Below are 20,398 nucleotides of genomic sequence, written 5' to 3' on the forward strand. Positions count from 1 at the left end.
ATTATATGTACCCTTTCAAGGGGTTACACATTTTAATTTATTGAGACAAGGACAGTATCTGAATTCAAGAAAGCATGGGATAAACCCAGGGTTTCCCTGAAGGAATGTTAGGGATTGTAGAACTGAGTAGCTGTATGGGTGGGCAGACTAGATAGGCTATATGGTCTGTTTTCTGCTATAAACAAGAAGAGGAGGGCAAATCTGCACTTTGTAGACAAACCAATTGTAGAGAATAGTGCAGAAATAGTGCAGAAAAACTGAAAGTCCACACAAATTTCAATAAATTTCATAAATATTTACTTAGTATGGCAACTCCACTATTTCAATGAGAATAACATCAGATAAAAGCATGTCCCCCGACACGGAACCTGTGTTTCGCCAAGAGGCTGCGTCAGGAGGGACAGAAACAGCTTGTCACATCTGAAAATACAAATTGAGAAAAACATCGTGTGGAACAAAATAACGATGGGTCATTTATGAAACAAAGAAGCAAAGACATACCTGTGTCATTTCTTACATAAAGGTGGCCGGGAGTACACAGATAAGGCAAAACAATCATCCATTTAACGCTGAAAAATTGGCGCGAAAATGCCAACCAATCGGAACTAGTAAACTGAAACAACATAAGGCTATGTAAAAAAGCTCATTTATCTAGCTGGTTTCCACTTATTTTTCTATGGTTACGGTACATTGACGACATTTTTCTTATCTGGACAGGTACGGACGTTCAATTTTATTTATTTTTGGATTGGCTAAATAACTGCAATGATCACTTGAAATTCAACTTTAACATTCATCCTTCTAATATTTCCTTTCTCGATATCTCTATCTCGTTTGAGCATGATAACTTTACCACATCCATCTTTAGAAAGGCGACAGACTGCAACACTCTCTTATCCTGTGAAAGTCATCATCCTCAGGCCTTAAAGAATAACATTGCTTTCAGTCAATTCTTGAGACTCCGGTGGCTGTGTTCATTGAAGTCAGAGTTGGTCACCCAAACTATGAAGATGATAGTCTGGTTTAAAGAGAAAGGGGTACCCTCACACCATTTTGAAAAAAGCCTTCAAAAGGGCTCTATATGCTAACTGGGACCTGCATTTCTTACCACAACCCCAATCCTCCAATGGGGTGATTAACTTTATACTACCCTTTTCAGTCCACAGTAAAGCTTTTACTTCCATCATTCGCCGATATTGGTCCTTACTGTCAATGCATGACATGTTTAAATACCCTCTTCGATTAACATTCCATTGTGGGAAAAATCTTAGGGACCTTTTAGTTCATTCTGAATTGACTCCCTTGACTCTTCTTCCTCCACCTTATGGTGGCCATAACCCCTGTGGGGAGTTTTCAGTCTGCCCTCTTTCTTTATCGTTGTCATCCTTTACCCATCCCATATCTAACAAAATATTTAATCTACAATTCAGTTCTAATTGCTCAACATCAGGTGTTGTGTATATTATTATGTATCCTTGTCAGAAGATTTATGTAGGCAAAACAACACATATGATTAAGACTAGGATTATTGAACATAGATCTAGCCTCAACAACCGACGTGAAAATGCCCCTTTAGTTGTACATTGGACAGCAGAAGCGCATAATGTTTCCGACTTGAGATACTTTGTCATCTCCTCCACAACGAGGGGGAAACTTTTCAGAGATGCTTATTCGCAAGGAACAAAAGTGGATCTATATTCTTAACAGTCTTGCTCCATACGGTTTAAATAATGAGATGGAATGTTGTTATTTTACATAGCCTTATGTTGTTTCAGTTTTTTTACTTAGTTCCATTCAGGTTCCTTTTACATCTTTTTCTATATGTTTTAGTCTGTTCTAGATCTCTTTCATGTCCTACCTGCTCCATGTCTTTTACTATTTCCGATTGGTTAGCATTTTCATGCTAATTTTTCAGCATTAAATGGATAACTGTTTTGCCTTACCTGTGCACTCCCGGCTCCCTTTATGTAAGAAATGACACAGGTATGTCTTTGCTTCTTTGTTTTATAAATGACCCATCATTATTTTGTTCCACACTATGTTTTTCTCAATTTATATTTTCAGATGTGTCAAGCTGTTTTCCGTCCCTCTCGATGCAGCCTCGCGGCGAAACACAGGTTCCGTGTTGGGGGACCCGCTTTATTCTGATGTTATTCTCATTGAAATAGTGGAGTTGCTATACTATGTAAATATTTATGAAATGTATTGAAATTTGTGTGGACTTTCAGTTTTTCTGCACTATTCTCTACAATTGGTCTGTTTTCTGCCATCACATATCTGTGTTTCTAAATCTAGTACTGACCCATGCAAACTTCCTGGGTACTCCAGCTGGTCACATACTGGAGGTCCCTATTACCCATCTTTCCCTGAAAAAGGCAGGATCTGAAAGGGCAAAAGCCTGCCAAAAGTTCCCACTTTTATAGCTCCGCTAAACAGTGATCACCAATTATAATAGTCCAAATATTTAAGGGAATATAAACACTATTTCCCCACAAAAATGATCATAGTACCTGAATGTATTTTGCTTTGAAGTGGCAGAAAGGTGAAATATAAATATAATAAATAAATAAATAAATAAAAACACCAGTCACTAAATAAAACTCTCTTACCTCTAAAATGGCATCTAGTAGTCTTGTAGTCATACTACACAACAGATCTATAAAACATTTTTATAAAAAAATGGCTAACATGATAACCTGGATTCCCCTCACTCAAACACTTGAACAGCTACCAAACTCAAAAAGAGTACAACTTCTTGGCATCCATTTTAGGGGTCTCCCTACATATAATTTCTGAAAAGTATGATGTTCTTGGTTTTATGCACTTGCATTTAGGTTTACATTGATGTCATAAATATACAGAGTAGATTTAAAATCCATTAAAAGACTTACTGCATCTTCTCCTCAGAAAGTTTTGGGAGAGACAGCAGTTTCATCCTGCTCCTTTGGGCTTTCAGTCAAATCTCATCTGGCTCCCACTGGCTGTGGTGCCATGAGCCCTTAAACCAAAACTATTTGGGGTATTTTTGCCCTGTACTTTCACCTCTCCCTTCTAATCATGCCAGCCATTTCACTAGCAATCCTTCAGCCAGAGTCCATAGACCTCAACTCCCTGAGTCTGACCCCTAGGTGTCACCATTGATAACAGACTCTTTCTCCTCCTGGGGGCTGTGAGCTCTACCTTTACAGCATTCTGGTTCCTGGCCACCCTGTGAAGTAGAATCCAAACTTTAGAATCCAACCTGAGATCTGCCAAATGGCAACACATTACACTGCCAGCAAGCTATTGGGCCAGTCTTAGAATAACATTTCTTAAACATAGGATCTGATACTATATCAGATTGTAGGTCATGGAACCACCAACTTCCTCTGTTACTGTCAGCTGGTTTGGGGGTTTCATACTCCATTCCCACATCTTCCTATTCATTTCAAAATTCAATTTTGTGACACGTCTACTTTACTGAGCTGAAATGTGACTATGTTTAGCTAGCTGGAGAGAAATGTTATCAGACTTCCAAGAATTCCTTCTTTTTTGCCTTTGTTTATTTTGCTTGGTAACAATGTTTAGCAAGAAAGGATTGTAGGGGCAGGTGCCCAGTATTGCAACAGACCTTGAAAAACATAACGCTGATCTCTCTTTTCTCTTTCCACCTATAAATCCTTTCTAGTTTCTCCTGCCTTTTCTCAATCTTTTCCCTAGTATTTAATGAGTATTTCTCAGCCCTCTCCTGGAAGCACACCTAACCAGTCAAGTTTTCAAGATTACCAAATGAATATACATGAGATAGATTTGCATACACTGGGTCTCCAATGTGTGCAAATCTATCTCATGCATATTCTTTGTGAATACCTTGAAAACGACCAGTTAGATATGCCTCCAAGAAAGAGTTGGAAATCACTGATCTAGAGCACACCTAAAATTGAAGACGTCCATATTCAAAATCATTTAAGTGACTAACTCATAAGTTAGCCGGCTAAAATAATATTTGGGTAATTATCTAGCAAAATTCTAACCAGATAATAAGATACTGGCTAGCATTTAGTTGGCTAAGTTAGGGGTATTTCAGGGGCGTAACTAGGAGGAGTTGAGTTAGCTGGTTAAATTAACTGGCTAACTCTGATATTGAGAGTTATTCAAAGTTAGCTTTTGATACGGTCCTGCATAGGAGGCTTGTGAATAAAATGAGAAGCTTGGGAGTGAGCGCCAAGGTGGTGGCATGGATTACAAACTGGTTGACTGATAGAAGACAGCATGTAATGGTAAATGGAACCTACTCTGAAGAGAGAACAATGTTAAGTGGAGTGCCACAAGGATCGGTGCTGGGACCGGTCCTGTTCAATATCTTTTGGGTCGATACCAAAAACCCACGGGAGAGCCGGCGAGCGCCCGCTCTCCTGGCGCGCACCCAGGCCACTCTCCTGGGCACTGATTCAGAAAAAATATATATATAAATGAGGGCCCAATGTAAAAGGAGGCACTAGGGATACTAGCGCATCCCTAGCACCTCCTTTTTGACAGAAGCGATGGCTGTCAGCAGGTTTGATAGCCGATGCTCAATTTTACCGGCGTTGGTTCTCGAACCCACTGACAGCCACGAGTTCAGAAAGCAGACACCGGCAAAATTGAGTATCCGTCTTCCAGCCACGGGCAGATTTTTAAATTTTTTTTTTAAATTTTTAATTTTTTTTAATTTTTGGGGCCTCCGACAGTTTTTTCTTCTTTTCTGTACACTTTCCTGGCGCTTGCGGCTGGCGCTTGCGGCTTCACTGCACATTTTACTTTCTGTATCACGCGGGAATGACTAATAGGCCCATCAACATGCATTTTCATGTTGCAGGCACTATTTGTGTCGGGGGGTTGGCCGCACATTTTCCACATGCTATTACCCCTTACTGAATAAGGGGTAAAAATAGCGCGTCGAAAACACGAGGCCAAACAGGGGCTAACAGTCTGCTTACCCTGAGCGCACTTTACTGCATCGGCCTGTTTGTGAGTGACATTGCGGAAGGGATAGAAGGTAAAGTTTGTCTATTTGTGGATGACACTAAGATCTGCAATAGAGTGGACATGCCAGAAGGAGTAGAGAGAATGAGATGTGATTTAAGGAAGCTGGAAGAGTGATCAAATATATGGCAGCTGTCATTCAATGCCAAGAAGTGCAGAGTCACGCATCTGGGGTGTGGTAATCCAAAAGAGCTGTATGTGATAGAGGGGGGAATGGCTGTTGTACATGGAGCAAGAGAGGGGCCTTGGGGTGATAGTGTCTAGAGATCTGAAGATGGTGAAGCAATATGACAAGGTGATAGCTAAAGCCAGAAGAATGCTGGAATGCAAAGAGAGAGGAAAACCCAGAAAGAAGGAGGTGGTAATCCCCTTGTACAGATCCTTGGTGAGGCCTCACCTGGAGAATTGTGTTCAGTTTTGGAGACCATATCTCAAAAGAGACAGAGATGGATAGAGGTGGTCCAGAGAAGGGTGACAAAAATTGTGGGGGGTCTCCATCAAATGACTTATGAAGAGAGGTTGAAAGACCTATATATGTTTACCCTGGAGGAGAGGAGGTGCAGGGGAGATGTGATACAGACCTTCAGATAGCTGAATGGTTTTAATGATGCACAATTGACAAATCTTTTCTGTTGGAAAGAAATCAATAGAACTAGGGGTCACGTAAAGAAACTCCAAGGAGGATGACCCAGAACCAATGTCAGGAAATATTTCTTCATGGAGAAGGTTGTGCATACCTGGTGGTACATACCTGGTGAAGACAAAAACAGTAAAAGTTTTCAAAGGGGTATTGGATAAACACTGTGGATCCTTAAAGGCTAAAGGATGGAAATGAGGAAAAGAGTGCATGGGGGTAACTTGCTGGTGAGGCGATTACTTCCCTAAACCAATAAGCCTTCATACTGTTGATACAACTCCATTATTGCTCTCTGCTTTAACAGCAGGGGGATGAGAGGAAAAGGGGAATTAGATTCAGACAGCAACCAACAAGGACATTGAATTTTATGGCATGGGAAAACAAGTAACTTGTTGATGCAACTGTTACTACCCTTGACCAATAAGCCTGATTCTTTTTATGTAACTTCAACATGGCTCTCTGCTTCAACAGAAAGAGGTAACAGAGAATTGGACTCAGACAATAACCAACAAGAGCCCTGACTTTGATGGTTTGGGAAACTAAGTATGGGAGTGAACTGTATGGTTCAGAAGGTGCTAGCATAGGCTTGCTGGGCAGACTGGATGGACCATTTGGTCCTTTTTCTGCCATCATATTCTATGTTTCTGAAAACCCAGATGGCAGGTTTAGGAAGCCCTGGAATACCTGTTTTATGCTTTTGAATTTTTCTTGAGAGAATATGGTGACTGAGCAGGATATTTTTTTCATGTGTATGTTCACCTATTACCAGCTTGCTGTATTGTTGTCACCACACCTTCACAATCTGCTTGTGATGGAAGTAAAGGTATGAAATTGCAAATGTAAAACTGAGGGGATTTTGTACTAAGGGCATTAATGTGTGTTAAATGCCTGTGCTAGCATTGAAAACATTTTAAAGTCACATTCTCATGTGTTAGTGTGTTTGCATTACTGATAACATTTGTTTTTCTAATAATGTGGATTTCTATACTAATATTAAAATGAGCTCAGCTTATTTGCTTACTGTAATGCAAACTTCTATATTAACACTGCTGTTAAAGTTTCATGTTAAATGCATCTCTAGATGTGTAGGTAAAAGTTTTGTGTTAAAAGCAATGCATAATGCACATTATTGCAGCATTTTTAATGTGGTTTAGTAAATAGGTCCCTGAATGTTCAAAATGTTCATTGCAAAATCCCTTTTCATTTCAAGTTGAAAAAAAAGCTATCAGCATGAAAAGTCTCCTGCATTGTTTGCTCACATGATCTAAGGAGAAGATGGACATGAGATAAATTAGTTTCTTTTCAGGAAGTAAGTGGCTGAGGTTTGTCAGAAGGATAGGAGTATGTAACAGAGTTATCTTCAAACTTGAGCTCAACCCCTGCTTATTAATAGCTGACTTTTGGCAGCTTATCTTCTCTCTTATTTTGCGCAAGTTGAATAATAATATTGTTCTTAATTCTCTTTGGAAATAGTCCTGCATATTAGGCCCCATAGTGAATATCCAAGCTAAACACCCCAGATATGGCTACACAAGTTTGCTCGAGCTGCTGTTATTGTAAAGTGTAGTATATGTAAATCCAAATTATTTCTACAGGATATGGAATATATATATATACAGTATATTCCCAAGGAGAAATTTTCTTTTCTTTTTATCATGGAGAAACCTTTTTAATAGAGTAGCTTGTAAAAATAGTTTCATACCTGTTAAGCACAAAAGTATCTCCCCGAATACACCATCATTGTATTTAAACATATTTCTTGGAGAATGTGTCTGTGTAGAATTCTGGAAATATCTTGGCTTGCTTTTTATTTTTTATTTTTTTGTGCTCAGCAGTGCACTATCTTCCTCTGCACTTCCCTTCCTCTGCATGCACTTCCTGAGTCTGGCCAGTAGGTGTTTCTGTTGTATAGTGCTGGTAAAGGCTGCCTCTGCTGAACCCTCAGCCCCAGCTGTCCGAGGAATAAAGTATGGCTCGTAAATTACACCCAGATCACATGGTAGCATATAGCACCAATACTGAGCCTTCAGTCAGACTATCTCTACAGTGTTTAACAGTCAGCTACTGTTCTTTGAAAGGAGAACTGAAATGTGTACTTTTTTTTTTTTTAAATAACAGCACACCGAAAATCTAATATCTATAAACTGATTAATTAGCTGAATTTTCTAATCAGGACAAGAGTATTTTCAATTTTCTTTTGAATTGCTACTTTAAATGTGCTTCTTATTAAGCTTTAGCTATGAAACTGCTCACCATTTAAAAAGTCTTCTTTTATCGCTTCTCAGCCTTTTGGCTAAGATCAAGTGTAGTAAAAAGTCTTCTTTTATTGCAGTTTCAAATATTTAACAATCAATGCTATCTTTACAAATAAAACATGCTTTATATTTTTTGTAACAGGATATTCTCAAATTTTATAATATTTTACACAATCCCTAATTTACTGAACAATCAATAACACAATCAACATGAAATTGCACAGAACTGTTAAATACTTTTAATGATCAAGCCTGATTTTAATTCTACTCAAATCTTGTTGCAGAAAATTATTAATGAAACCTGGAGTGACTGCTCCAGAAGTAGAAAAACTTTTTTCTTTCAGTTATACACACCACACAATATTCAACAATATTTTGTAAGACCACAAGAAAAATAATCTTTCAAAAGAGAGAATATTGGAATAATGTTTAAAACGATTACAAAAATGAAAAAACATTTTATAATAACTGTATTTTCACTTTACAAACTGTTCATTCCATGACAAAAACATGAATGTTATTTACTTTTTATTCTACATAATTAAAGCAGGAAGTCCTGTTAACTAAATGCAAAAGTAATAGCAGGGGTCTACAGCTTATAGGTACTGCACAGAGTAGAATCAGAAAGTTAGGATTTGAGCAGTAGATGCATGTACTATATACTGACTTCTGAAATGATCATAAGCTAGTTTAACAGTTGACGTCAGCATCAGGAATTGGTGCAAAATGTATTTGAGTGAGTCTGATAGTTACTCCAATTATTTCTAAGATGTGAACATGTAAGCAAATATATTGCTGATAAATGAGAAGGTAGTGATGTTGACTTCCAGTATGTACTGTATATGCAGTAGAGACATGCAGCAGCAACACAACTCAGTGTGCCAAACTCAGTGTGCCAATTTGTCCTTTATAATTCAAGTTCACCTGTCAAGTGGGAGTTGTTCTCTAGTCTAGAAGACCAATGACTTTGTGCTCCATTCAGGGGTATATATCAGAGAACACTGTGCAGCATATGACAGGGAGATGTCAGTTACTGTGTTGCTAGTCTGGGATAATGGTTTGCACCAATGCAATTTTACCATGATCCCTACAGTACAACATCTGTTAGCATGCTGTAGGGCTTTCAGGTGATCAATGTATTTCCCTGCTGTATGTACCTCAAGATTAATGCATACACCAAGAGCAGATATGATTTATCCTTGTGTACCAATGAATGGCTAGCTGAGTCCTCTACAGGCCACCCTGAGAGCTGATTGGTGTTACTGTGTGCTGCCATGTAAAAAATGGATTCAGTTTCCAAGAACAACTTCTATTGCTCAATCCAGCAAGAGCAGAAGGAGTCTCGGCCATAATTCAGCAATTATATCTACTGGTCAGATTGAGACTTCAAAAGAGAGAGCCATGGGCTGAGACCCCTGGCCAAGAATTGTCACTGATATTTGGACTAGATAGAAGGGGGCTAAGAATGGCAGGGAGGAGGGAGAGGCCAAGAAGTTGCAAATGGTGCCACAGTTCCCTTAAAGATTAGTTCCAACTGAACTGATAGGCAGAGAAGTCAGGTAGAAACTGGGCAAAAATGTCAGATAAAAAAAAGACCTATAAATCCTGTATCTGATGCTGACTAGAACTGTACTTGTGCATTGTAACTATCAACCTTCTAGCATGCCAACATCTGATTTTTACAATATACCAGCTTGTTATTTTACTTTTTGTCTCCTTATGTTAATGCCTTGTTAAACTGATTGTATGTTTCTTTTCCAGGGCTTCAGTTAACCTCATATAGAAAGGTTTTTTTTTCTCTTTAACTTGTAATGAACATGTAGAATACCTCTACAGTATTATAATTTTTCTTTTAAAAAATTGGCATCACATTATTTTTGTTTCCAAAAAATGAGATTACTTCCAATGTTGGACCTATGGATTCATTGGACTTCTCAAAACTGAAAAATAACTGAATTCCTGCTTATATCAATCTGTTTCAATATGGAATCAAACAATAAGTATATTCTAGGTGGATGCATCTGTGTTTAGGAAGCAGGGAGAGAATATTCCATTTTCTCTTTCATTAAAGGCTCCTTGCATGAGTGAACTTATTAATAGGAATGAAATCCAGATTTACAATAGTGACTTCTCATTATATCCCAAAGGGCATGGGATTAGTAGGGATGTGCAGCAGAGACGGATTCATCCTATTTGGGATTTGGATTCATAGGGGCCCAAATCCGTTGCATCCGTTCTCAGGGGCCCCCGATCCGTTCATATGTCAAAAATACATTCATTCCCCCCCAAAAAACCCATCCCAACCCTTTAAAGTTATTTATCTACAACCCCCCCTGACACCCCCCCCCCCCAAGACTTGCCAAAAGTACCTGGTGGTCCAGCGGGGTTCCTGGAGCGATCTCTCCTGCACTCGGGCTGTCGGCTGCCAGTATTCAAAATGGCGCCGATAGCCCCTGTGACATAGTAAGGGCAAAGGCTATCGGCACCATTTTGAATACCGGCAGCTGATGACCCGCCTGCAGGAGATCGCTCCAGGACCCGCATGCAGGAGATCACTCCAGGAACCCTGCTGGACCACCAGGTACTTTTGACAAGTCTTTGGGGGGGGGCAGGAGGGTGGGGGGCCTATTTGTTGGTGATCCGTTGTATTGGTGGGGGTTCGCCATACATTTCAGAACCCCCACAAATACAACAAATATGGCATATACATTGCGGATTCACAATACGTCGAAAACGAATGCACACCCCTAGGGATTAGTACAGAGGATTCCTAATGCCTAGAGGATGGAAATGAAGAAATGGGATAACCTGTGGTAACTTTAGGAGTAGCATTTCTGCATGGGAGTAACCTACACAGAGTGGCAGTTACAACCCTTAGCAGAAAATATGGGGTTAACCAGCAGGAAGCAGCAGTTACAACCATTTGAGTATTTATCTGCCATCATTTACTATGTTACTATAGAAACATTAGCATTATTATTTTTAATATTTATATCTATGATGAGGCTTTCCAAACTGCTATAACACTTTAATAAAATAGCCATTTTGTTGTAGAAAAAAACTTTCTAGGTGTTCCCTTCAGAAGAAGAAGCCTGTGAGGCTTTGAAACTCATGTTCAAATGTTCCAACATAAATAAAACAAATAACTCAGTGTTTACATACATATATTTATACCTGAACATACTGAATGTGCTAACAAATATAAACTTCCATTAAATATGAAATATAAATAGTATATTATGTGTATAGTGTGGTAGGTTATTTTATGTGACTTTTAAATAGGATTATTTAAATAGGGAAGAATAAAAGAAAAAAACAAAATACCTATATTAATGAGAAATACCCTGAAATGCAAAAATATAAAAATAATTTCAGCTAGTAACAATGTGGGAGAAAACATGTTTTGCAATAATACTAATCACATATTCATGTAAAAGAAAATTTATCTGTTTCACTTAATGTCATCTTTTTTTTATTTCATTATCATAAAATTTAATCATCCAAAGTGTTTGAAAACTGTAAAGTTTACAAAAAGATTGACTAACAAGGTATGAGGATCTAAATCCTTTAAACTATTGCAGTATCTCATGGCTGCATACCTTTCAATAGCAAATCTCTTTTTATAAATTACTACATATGAATTATATGCTGTTTGGCTTCAAAATACTTTTACAAGACAGATTTCTGGGAAAAAATACAAATATATCACTGTAATAGCTTTCAGAGTCTTGCCTCTGTGGTCCCATAAACGCTGTACTGTATCACATTGCCAAACCATCTGGAAGGAACCATTATGCAATTTAAATAATACCATGCCACACCTTTTCTTCATTTCGGTAACTACCAGAGAATTCACATGACTGAAATGCACTAGTTTAAACCTTGCCAGAGAATCTCAGTTGCTCTAGATCCCTTACAGAAATTTCTACAATTTTGTCCCAAAGTTTCCTTATGGCTTTTTTTTAACCCTTTCTTTTCATAACTATATTTTTGCCTTAGCAACTACTTTTGAAATGCAGTGTAGGCAACTAAGTAGCAGCAGATTTCCAGGGGCTACATTATCGTTTTACCTGGAGCCCTCTTCCCTCTTCCCTCTTCCCCCTTCCCCCTTCCCCCTTCCCCCTTCCCCTAGACTGCTGCAGGAATCTCCAGCTTTTTAGCATGCGACATCGTACACAGTAATCCGCATATGCAATATGCCTGATATTTCTGTGTTATTGCGGGTTTTACAAACATATGGTGCCTGTTTGCAAACATCACATTAGTGCAGAGATGTCAGTCATATAAACATATGTTGACTATTTGTAAATATAAGTTATATTTGTTTTTGAGCTTTTCATTACATTTTTAAAAATTATTGCTTAAGGTTTGTGAACAGAGATCAGAGATACTCCTCGGGTCAATTATGTTTATATTTAATGTATATCAGAGACATCAATCTGTATTTTTGTAATCTCTACATAACACTGCTGTATTCTTTGCTGTGGTACCTCCAATGCTAGCTGGTATTAAGGTGCAATGATGCAATCATACCACCAGCAAAATACCCATTCCTTTTAATGGGAGAATCAGCTCTATTCTATCTGTTTCTCTCTCCTTTCTCTCCCTTTTTGGAGCATTGTTGATTAGGGCTGTGCATTCGTTTTCAACGAAATAGGAAATAAAGACGATATTTCCAATTTTGTTGTGTTTCGGGGGCCTGACGAACCGATAGGAAAACCCACGAAATTTCTTGTGGTGTTATTATCATTTATTGGGGGGGGGGGGGGAGAAGGGGCACATAAAAAAAAAACCCAAACCCACCCCAACCCTTCAAATTCAATTAACTACAACTCCCCACTCTCCTGACCCCCCCAAAAAAAACTTGCCAAAAGTCCATGGTAGTCCAGCGGGGGCCCCAGGAGTGATCTCCCCCACTAGGGCCATCAGCTGCCACTAATCAAAATGGCACTGGGGGCCCTTTGCCCTTACCATGTGACAGGGGCTATCGGTGCCATTGGCTGTTCTCTGTCACATGGTAGGAGCAATGGACAGCTGGCGCCATCTTAAAAAATGTTGTGGGCCATCCATTGGGGTGGGTTTGTTTGGCTTTTATGGGGAGCAGCCAAAATAAATCGGCCTGAACCATGGGAAATGAAATTTCCCACGGCGGGCCAATAACAAAGGCCATACCGAAAGGTTCAGCCGAAGCACATCTGTATTGTTGATGAGTAAGTGCTGCATGAAATAGAGATGTGTGAAGCCCACCGCAGGAAATTTCATATTTCTCACGGTTCAGGCCTGTTAAATTCAGTTAGTGCGCACTAAACCCGAAAACAAATTTTTCCCGAAATTTCGGGAAAAACTCGTTCAGGTTTCAGGCTGCCTGAGCCAGGACGATTTAGGCAATTTCATCGAAATTGCCTAAATCGGCTCGGGATGTGCATTCATCCTAGATGAATGCACATCCCTAGCATGAAATGCTCTGTGTACATGGTAGGGAGAGGATGGGAAGGGAGCATCATCTGGAGAGCAAAGATCCTTTGCCAATAGCATCCTCACTATAAGCAGAACTGCAAATACATCCAGCTCAGTTACTCTGTACAGCTCATGGTAATGTGGGAAATCTTTTGTCCCATTGCAGCCTCACTGTATCCATACCAGACAAACTCGATTCCTCTTTGTGAAACTGGAAGTTTAGGGGTCCTGTGGAAAGCAGAGGCCTTTTGTCCAATAGCACCGAGCTCTAACCAGATCATCAGGTGCAATTAGCTCAAACATTTATTGTGAAAATGGAACTAAGCTGTAGTGCAGAGGGAAACCAATAAGTGCAGCAAAACATTTAAGGATGCACTTGACAGAGACTTTCCCTAGCTGGAAGGAGCTGAATCTATGCTGCTGCTTTTCTGGGATCCCAGGAAGAGGAGGCAGGGCAGAGCCTTTACTGCCACTGAGCTAGAGAGGACAGCTTGCTGAGAGCTGAGAGAACAAGGTGAAATAAGGGAGGAGAGAAATCAAGGAGGAGGGCCAAGGCAGAGGACAAGAGAAGAGAGGAAAGAAGGAAAGGAGGAAGGAGTTGGAGGGAGGGAGACATCACATATTTTGTAGCTCACCAGCTACTACATAATACCTCAAAAGAACTACTGTTATTAGTTCTCAGTCAACTGTATTATGGAAAGGAAATTGTAGAACTAGGGATCATAATATGAAGCTCCAAGGGGGTAGACTCGGGAGCAATGTTAGAAAATATTTTTTAACGGAAAGGGTAGTAAATGCCTGGAATACCTTTGAGGAAGAGGTGGTGAAGACAAGAACAGTAATAGAATAAAAGGGAGTGGGATAAACACAGAGATTCCCTGGTAGCTAGAGGATGGAAATGAAGATTCTGGTTAATCTTTAGCAACATTAGATTAAACATTTCTGCATAGGGATAACCTGCACGGAGCAGCAGTTATGACCAGCTAGTGACGCATTCAAGGGATCCATCTGGGCATATTTTATTGTTAAAATAGAGTTTAGCTACCTGAAGTTTAATTAAAGCCATTCATGATACCGGTTGTTTGGGGTAGTCCATGCTTGTGTTTCAATGGCCAGTGCAAGCTCTTTGTGCGTGGCAAGAAAGAAAGAATAAATAAAGTTGGGAAGGGAGTGTCTGGCCATCTCCTGCTTTTATAGCTCGGATGAGGCCTTGTTACCCTTAGTGGCAGTTACTACCCTAAAAACCTTACTGGGCAGATTGCATGGAGTATTTTGGTCCTGGTCATCATTTACTATGTTACTTTACTAATTATGATTTGAGTAAATGTACTGTTTATGAATATATTTTTGGAACTTTACTTTTTAATACTCATGTTAACAGACAATAGTGAATTATTGACACTGCTCACTATACTGTGGTGTCATTCAGATCAAGAGCTTGTTGATTTCTTTAAGAACATACTCATCCACTGAGTATACAGAGTTTTTTTGTTTTTGGGAGGGGGGATTGTAAAGGGTGGAAGGGCACATACCATAAATTCAGAGATTCAAGGAGACGTGATTTATGCCCTGGGGCTTAGTTTATTTATTTTTGAGAACTGAAAATTCATTTGGACTTGTAAAAAGAAAAAAATTAATCCATTTAGAGATTTAAAAACATTTATGTTAGACTCTGGAGGCTTAATAGTGGGAAATATTCAAGTTTACCTGAATACATCTTTGATTTGCCTTCCATATCCTTCAAGCTTGATTCTATTTACGTCTACTGAAAGGTAATATAAGTTAAAGTCCAAGTGTTGTAAAAGCTGCACAATTCCTATCACTCCCTCTAAGAATTATTTTAACAATTTTCCATTTTTTTTGCTTATGTGGAAAAATAGGAAAAGTATTTGTGACAAGTCCTCTTCATTTATGCTGTCACATAACATCTAAAAAATGTTTGCAAGCTTGCCCTGCTTTTAAACACAGTATAAAGATCCCCATGCAAAAACTACATTTAAAGGGCCACTTTTCCCATTGAGATCACTTCACTTATCTTTTTAAGACACTTTTTATATACTCTTAACACCTATATTGGCCTATATAAAATTCTGAGGCAATCTTTCTTGTTGTCACATCTTTATACCCTCTCTTTCTCTCACATTCAGTACATCTCACAAACTCCCACTTCTGCTTTATACACAATGAGGTAGATTTTAAAAAAAAAGTATGGGCGTCCATGTGCATGCGGGTATCTGATTTTATAAAATGCATGTAGCGACACGCACATGTTATAAAATCAATGCGTCCATGTGTGCCCGATTTTGTATCGGTGTGTGCATGTGTGTGTAGGTTGCAACTTGTGCACAGCAGGGGAATTTTTTTAAAGTATGCACGGCAACACGATTGGGCTTTGCCCAGTTTCCTCCCAGTCTGCTCCAATTAAGGAGCAGACTGGGAGGGAACTACCTTATCTACTTATCTACCCTTTCTCCCTTTTCTCCATGTTGACCCCTAAACCCTACCTATCAACCCTATTTCATTTTTGTTTAACAACTTAACCTGCTCTAAGGAGCAGAAATAAGTTGTGCCGCAAGCGCTTCCCCGGGACAGCACAAAATGGCACTGCCCCGGCCGGCTCCCGGCCTGCTACGCCCAGACTCTGGCCCCGGCCAATCCCTTTTCTTAACCCTGATTCTTACGCACGTATCAGCAAATACGTGTGTGGCCGGACCATTTAGAAAATGCGCTCGGCCCAGCCACATGCGTTTCTACCGGGATTTGCATTCGTGGGGTTTTTAAAATTAGCTCGTATCTGCCCACATGCAGTCCTTCTTCATATATATTTGTATATTCCCACAAATAATAATGATGATAATTATGTTGGCCAAGTTTCCTGGATCCTACCATGATGCCAATATATTAAGGGAGAACCCTCTACAATATATGATCACATATGTGCTTGGTTGCCTGGTATAAAACAAACCAGCTGATTCCGCTGGTTTGTTTTATACCAGGTTACTTGTTCCAAGTTTGCTCATCCTTGTTTTAATGTAATGCATTCTCTTGCACAGGCTTTTTGTTATAATGTAAACCGACGTGATTTGTAACTTGTTACAAGAATATCGGTATATAAGAGTCCTAAATAAATAATAAATAAATAAAAGAATGAGCTATTGACTGTAGAGAAGCAATAGAAGTATATTATGAATGAATATTTTGTGATATCCTTCTTGTATGTTTATAGTGATAATGGGTTCCTCTCTTTTCTGACTTAATTCCATTTCTACATGCATCTACTGTCTCAAAGAGCCCTATAATATTTTAGGGGTGTGCATTCATTCCCTATGAATTGGGAATCCGTAACATATAGGGCCTTATTCGTTGTATTTGTGGGGAAGCGAAACGTATCGCGATTCCCCACGAATACAATGAATCTTCGCCAAATTATTCGGCCGCCTAGGAGCCAATTTAAACAAACTCCCACCCTTCTGACACCCCCAAGACTTACCAAAACTCCCTGGTGGTCCAGCGGGGGGTCCAGGAGCCATCCCCTGCACTCACACCCTCGGCCCGTGCAGGAGATCGCTCCTGGACCCCCGCTGGACCACCAGGGACTTTTGGCAAGTCTTAGGGGACCCTCCTGACCCCCCCACAAGACTTGCAAAAAGTCCAGCGGGAGTCCGGGAGCGATCTCTTGCATTCTGGCTGTCGGTTGCCAGTATTCAAAATGGCGCCAATAGCCTTTGCCCTCACTATGTCACAGGGGCCGACGGACCCCCGCTGGACTTTTTGCAAGTCTTGTGAGGGTCATCCTCAAACCAACGGTCTCACAGAGAGAACAAACCAGACCTTGAAGCAATTCCTTCATCTGTATGTTAATGAGAAACAAGATGACTGGGCTAGTCTGTTACCCTGGGCTGAATTTGCGCGAAATTCCCATATCTCCGCAGCTACGGGATCCTCCCCGTTTCAGATAGTGTATGGGAAGCAGCCACGCCCGCCACTACCTGTTCCCATCACGGTTGCGTCTCCGACAGCGCAACTCTCCGCCGATGAGTTGCATCGTCTGTGGATATCCACGCAACGCGCCCTGATCAGGGCCGGCCAGGCAGCTAAGAGATATGCTGACCAGCACAGAAGGCCGTACCCGCCTCTCAAGCTGGGCCAAAAGGTTTGGTTGAGTACGCAGTTCATCCGCTTGAAGCTGCCATCTTTGCGACTGGCCCCACAATTCATCGGACCGTTTTCCATCACCCGTCAGGTGGATGCTGTCTCATATCAACTTCGCCTCCCCCCGTCTCTCAAGATTCACAACAGGTTCCACGTCTCCCTACTGAAGCCTTTGGTATTATCATGGCCTTCCAGCATGCCTCCGACGCCACAACCTGTGGCCTCTGAAGATGACCTCACCTATCAAGTCCGAGAGGTCCTAGATGTGAGGAAACACAGGAAGAAATGGGAGTACCTGATAGCGTGGGACGGTTTCGGCCCCGAGGAAAACTCCTGGGAACCACTGGCTAATATCCTGGACCGGAATTTGCTGGAGCAGTTCCACAAGGACCATCCAGCTAAACCCAGGCCTCCGGGGAGACGCCCTAAAGAGGGGGGTACTGTTGTGTTCCACGGCCGTGGCACACCACGACCTCGGCTCCCTACCTTGTCCGCGGCATTCCTTCGCCGCTGGAGCCCCAGGGGAGGGCTCTGACTCGGGCCGTCGCTCCCACGCGGCCTCCGGTGCTGCTCGCTGCAGGGGGAGCCATCCTGCTCCCCCCTCGCAGCGTCCAGCAGCGTCTCTCCTCCGCGGCGGAAAATTCAAGATGGCCGCCACCATCCTTAGGCTCGAGGCCGCGCCTCCTCTACAGATTTAAAGGGACCTAATCCCGTTAACTGGCTTCACCTGTTCCTGATCAGCCTGAGCAGGGGAAGTAAGCTTCCTCTGCTCATCCAGTGACTTGGCAACGTCCTCCAGCACTGTCTAGTCTGCTTGCTTTGGTGAGTTCCTTGAGCTTTGGATCCTGTTCCTGTTTCGTCTTGGTGTTCCTGGTTCCTGACTTCAGATTGGCTTACGGTGATTCTCTGGGGTACGACTTCAGATTGGCAAGCGGTGATTCTCTGGCGTGTGACTTCGGACTGGAAAGTGGTGATCCTTCGGTGTGTGACCTCGGACTGGTGAGCGACGACCCTCTGGCACTCAACCTAGGACTCCTTCTAGATTACCGTCTCCAAGGGCCCACCTAAGTCCCAGTGGCCCGGGTTCCTACGGGCTCCTCCCGGGGGGACCGCAGGCTTCCAGGGCAAAGCTCCAGTCAGCCCTTGCACCGACACCCTGACCTCTCAAAGGTCCGCCTAAGTCCCAGCGGTCTGGGTTCCTACGGGCTCTTCCTGGGGGGACCACAGACTTCTAGTGGTGAAGACACAGCTCCTCTTCTCGTCTCTTCATCCACCTCCGCAGTCGCCTCAGTCTCCAGTGCCAAGGGTCAGCTGGTCCTGTCTTCTGCTCTGCCTCGCCACCCGACGAGAGAACCCACGGATCTTCCGAAAGGTATACCATCCTCCTGTCAGCCAAGGGTTCACAAGCCTGAGCATAACAGACATATGCGCGTAAATCCTCTATATTTATGCGCATAACCTTTTGAAAATCTGGCCCAGAGGCTCTCATAGGCACACACACACACACACACACACACACACACACACACATAATATATCTGTGAGGGAGAGGGAGTCTGTATATGTTAGAGAGAGGGTGTATGTGAGAGAATGAATTTGTTATTGTGTGTGTGAGAGAGAAGATACAATTTGTATGGCCCTACCTCCCCCAATCCACGACAATCTCAGGGTGACTGGAAATCAGAAGGTACAGGTAGGGAGAGCAGAAGATTTTTTAATCCTTATTAGTTCTAATTTTTGGGTGTAATTTGATGATTCTGCTCTTTTGAAATATTTAATTTTTTGGGGGGGAATATAACATTTTAAAATTATTGGATTTTTTATGCATCAGATGTTTGCATATTTTAAGGGTGTTTGGGAAATTTTGGATATTCTATTCCTTAGCTTGTTTGAAATATTTATTCTTTTTAGTGATATGATTTTATTATTATGATTGATGTTTTATATTTCTTGGTTTTATTATTATTTAATGTTTTATGAAGAATCATAGTGTTTCTGTTTTTCCATTGTTGCTCTGCATATAGAGGCTGGCTTTTTGTGGGTTTCAGTCTAGTTCTTCTCAGCATGTTTCTGTTTATGCTTTCTGATCGCTTCATTCTGTATTTGGTGAGGGTCTGTCTGCTTTCTGCATTTGTGTCTGCTGTTTTGCTGACATGTAATTTCTGTGTTGCATCCTGCTTTCCTAATAAGAGTTTTATTGGTGTTCTAGAGCCTGGTGTAATATGTGCAGTGTTGCCTTTTCATAGATAAGATTGTTAGGGTTGTTTTTGTATGGAAGGTTTACTATATTGTAATGGTAATTCTGCTTATTCATGGCTTTCCGAGGGCCAAGCTTACATTAATACATATTACATAAAGTCTAATTCCATAGGAGCTCCGAGTGTCTTTTCTGTAGAGTTTTCTGGTTCGCACCACAGGAGTGCATGTAAATATAATATGCATGTTGTAAGTGTTATTATTACCTCAGAAGACTGTACTTTTGAATGTTCTTTTTCATGTAAAATTTGTTATAAATGCATAATTTAATTGTGAGTGTGTAAAGGGTGTAGTGTGTGTGTGTGGGGGGGGGAGGGGTGAGGGAGGTAGCATGTGTGCAAGGCTGTAAGGTTGGCTTAGGGTACCTCATACCCTTCCCTATCCATGGCTACTGGGGTAGGGGAAGCGTGTCAGCTTTTAAACATATAGATTGCAGGACAGAGCTGGGCTTTATTTGATTGGCCCTGGACAAAAACTGAATGAATCAGGAGGCGGAGCACAGTAATTTTTCACACAGGGCAGCAAAAAAACTAGCACCGGCCCTGGGTGGCAATGATATCCTTCTCTTCCACTGTTACTCAGCTGCTCCATATCTGAATACAGTATTTTACAGTGCAGGACAGGAAGAGTATGAGCA

At 41.1% G+C, this 20,398-nt stretch overlaps 1 protein-coding gene and 1 pseudogene across 2 annotated transcripts in view; both read left to right on the forward strand.

Moving 5' to 3' along the window:
- The window catches only part of KCNMA1 (potassium calcium-activated channel subfamily M alpha 1), a 1,936,781-nt gene that overhangs the window by 1,231,799 nt on the left and 684,584 nt on the right, over window positions 1–20,398 (forward strand). The gene's annotated exons all lie outside the window — the stretch shown is intronic.
- LOC115096292 lies at window positions 7,915–8,005 on the forward strand (annotated as a pseudogene).

Source organism: Rhinatrema bivittatum, chromosome 7 (genome assembly GCF_901001135.1).
Source record: "Rhinatrema bivittatum chromosome 7, aRhiBiv1.1, whole genome shotgun sequence".
Classification (NCBI taxonomy): Eukaryota; Metazoa; Chordata; class Amphibia; order Gymnophiona; family Rhinatrematidae; genus Rhinatrema; species Rhinatrema bivittatum.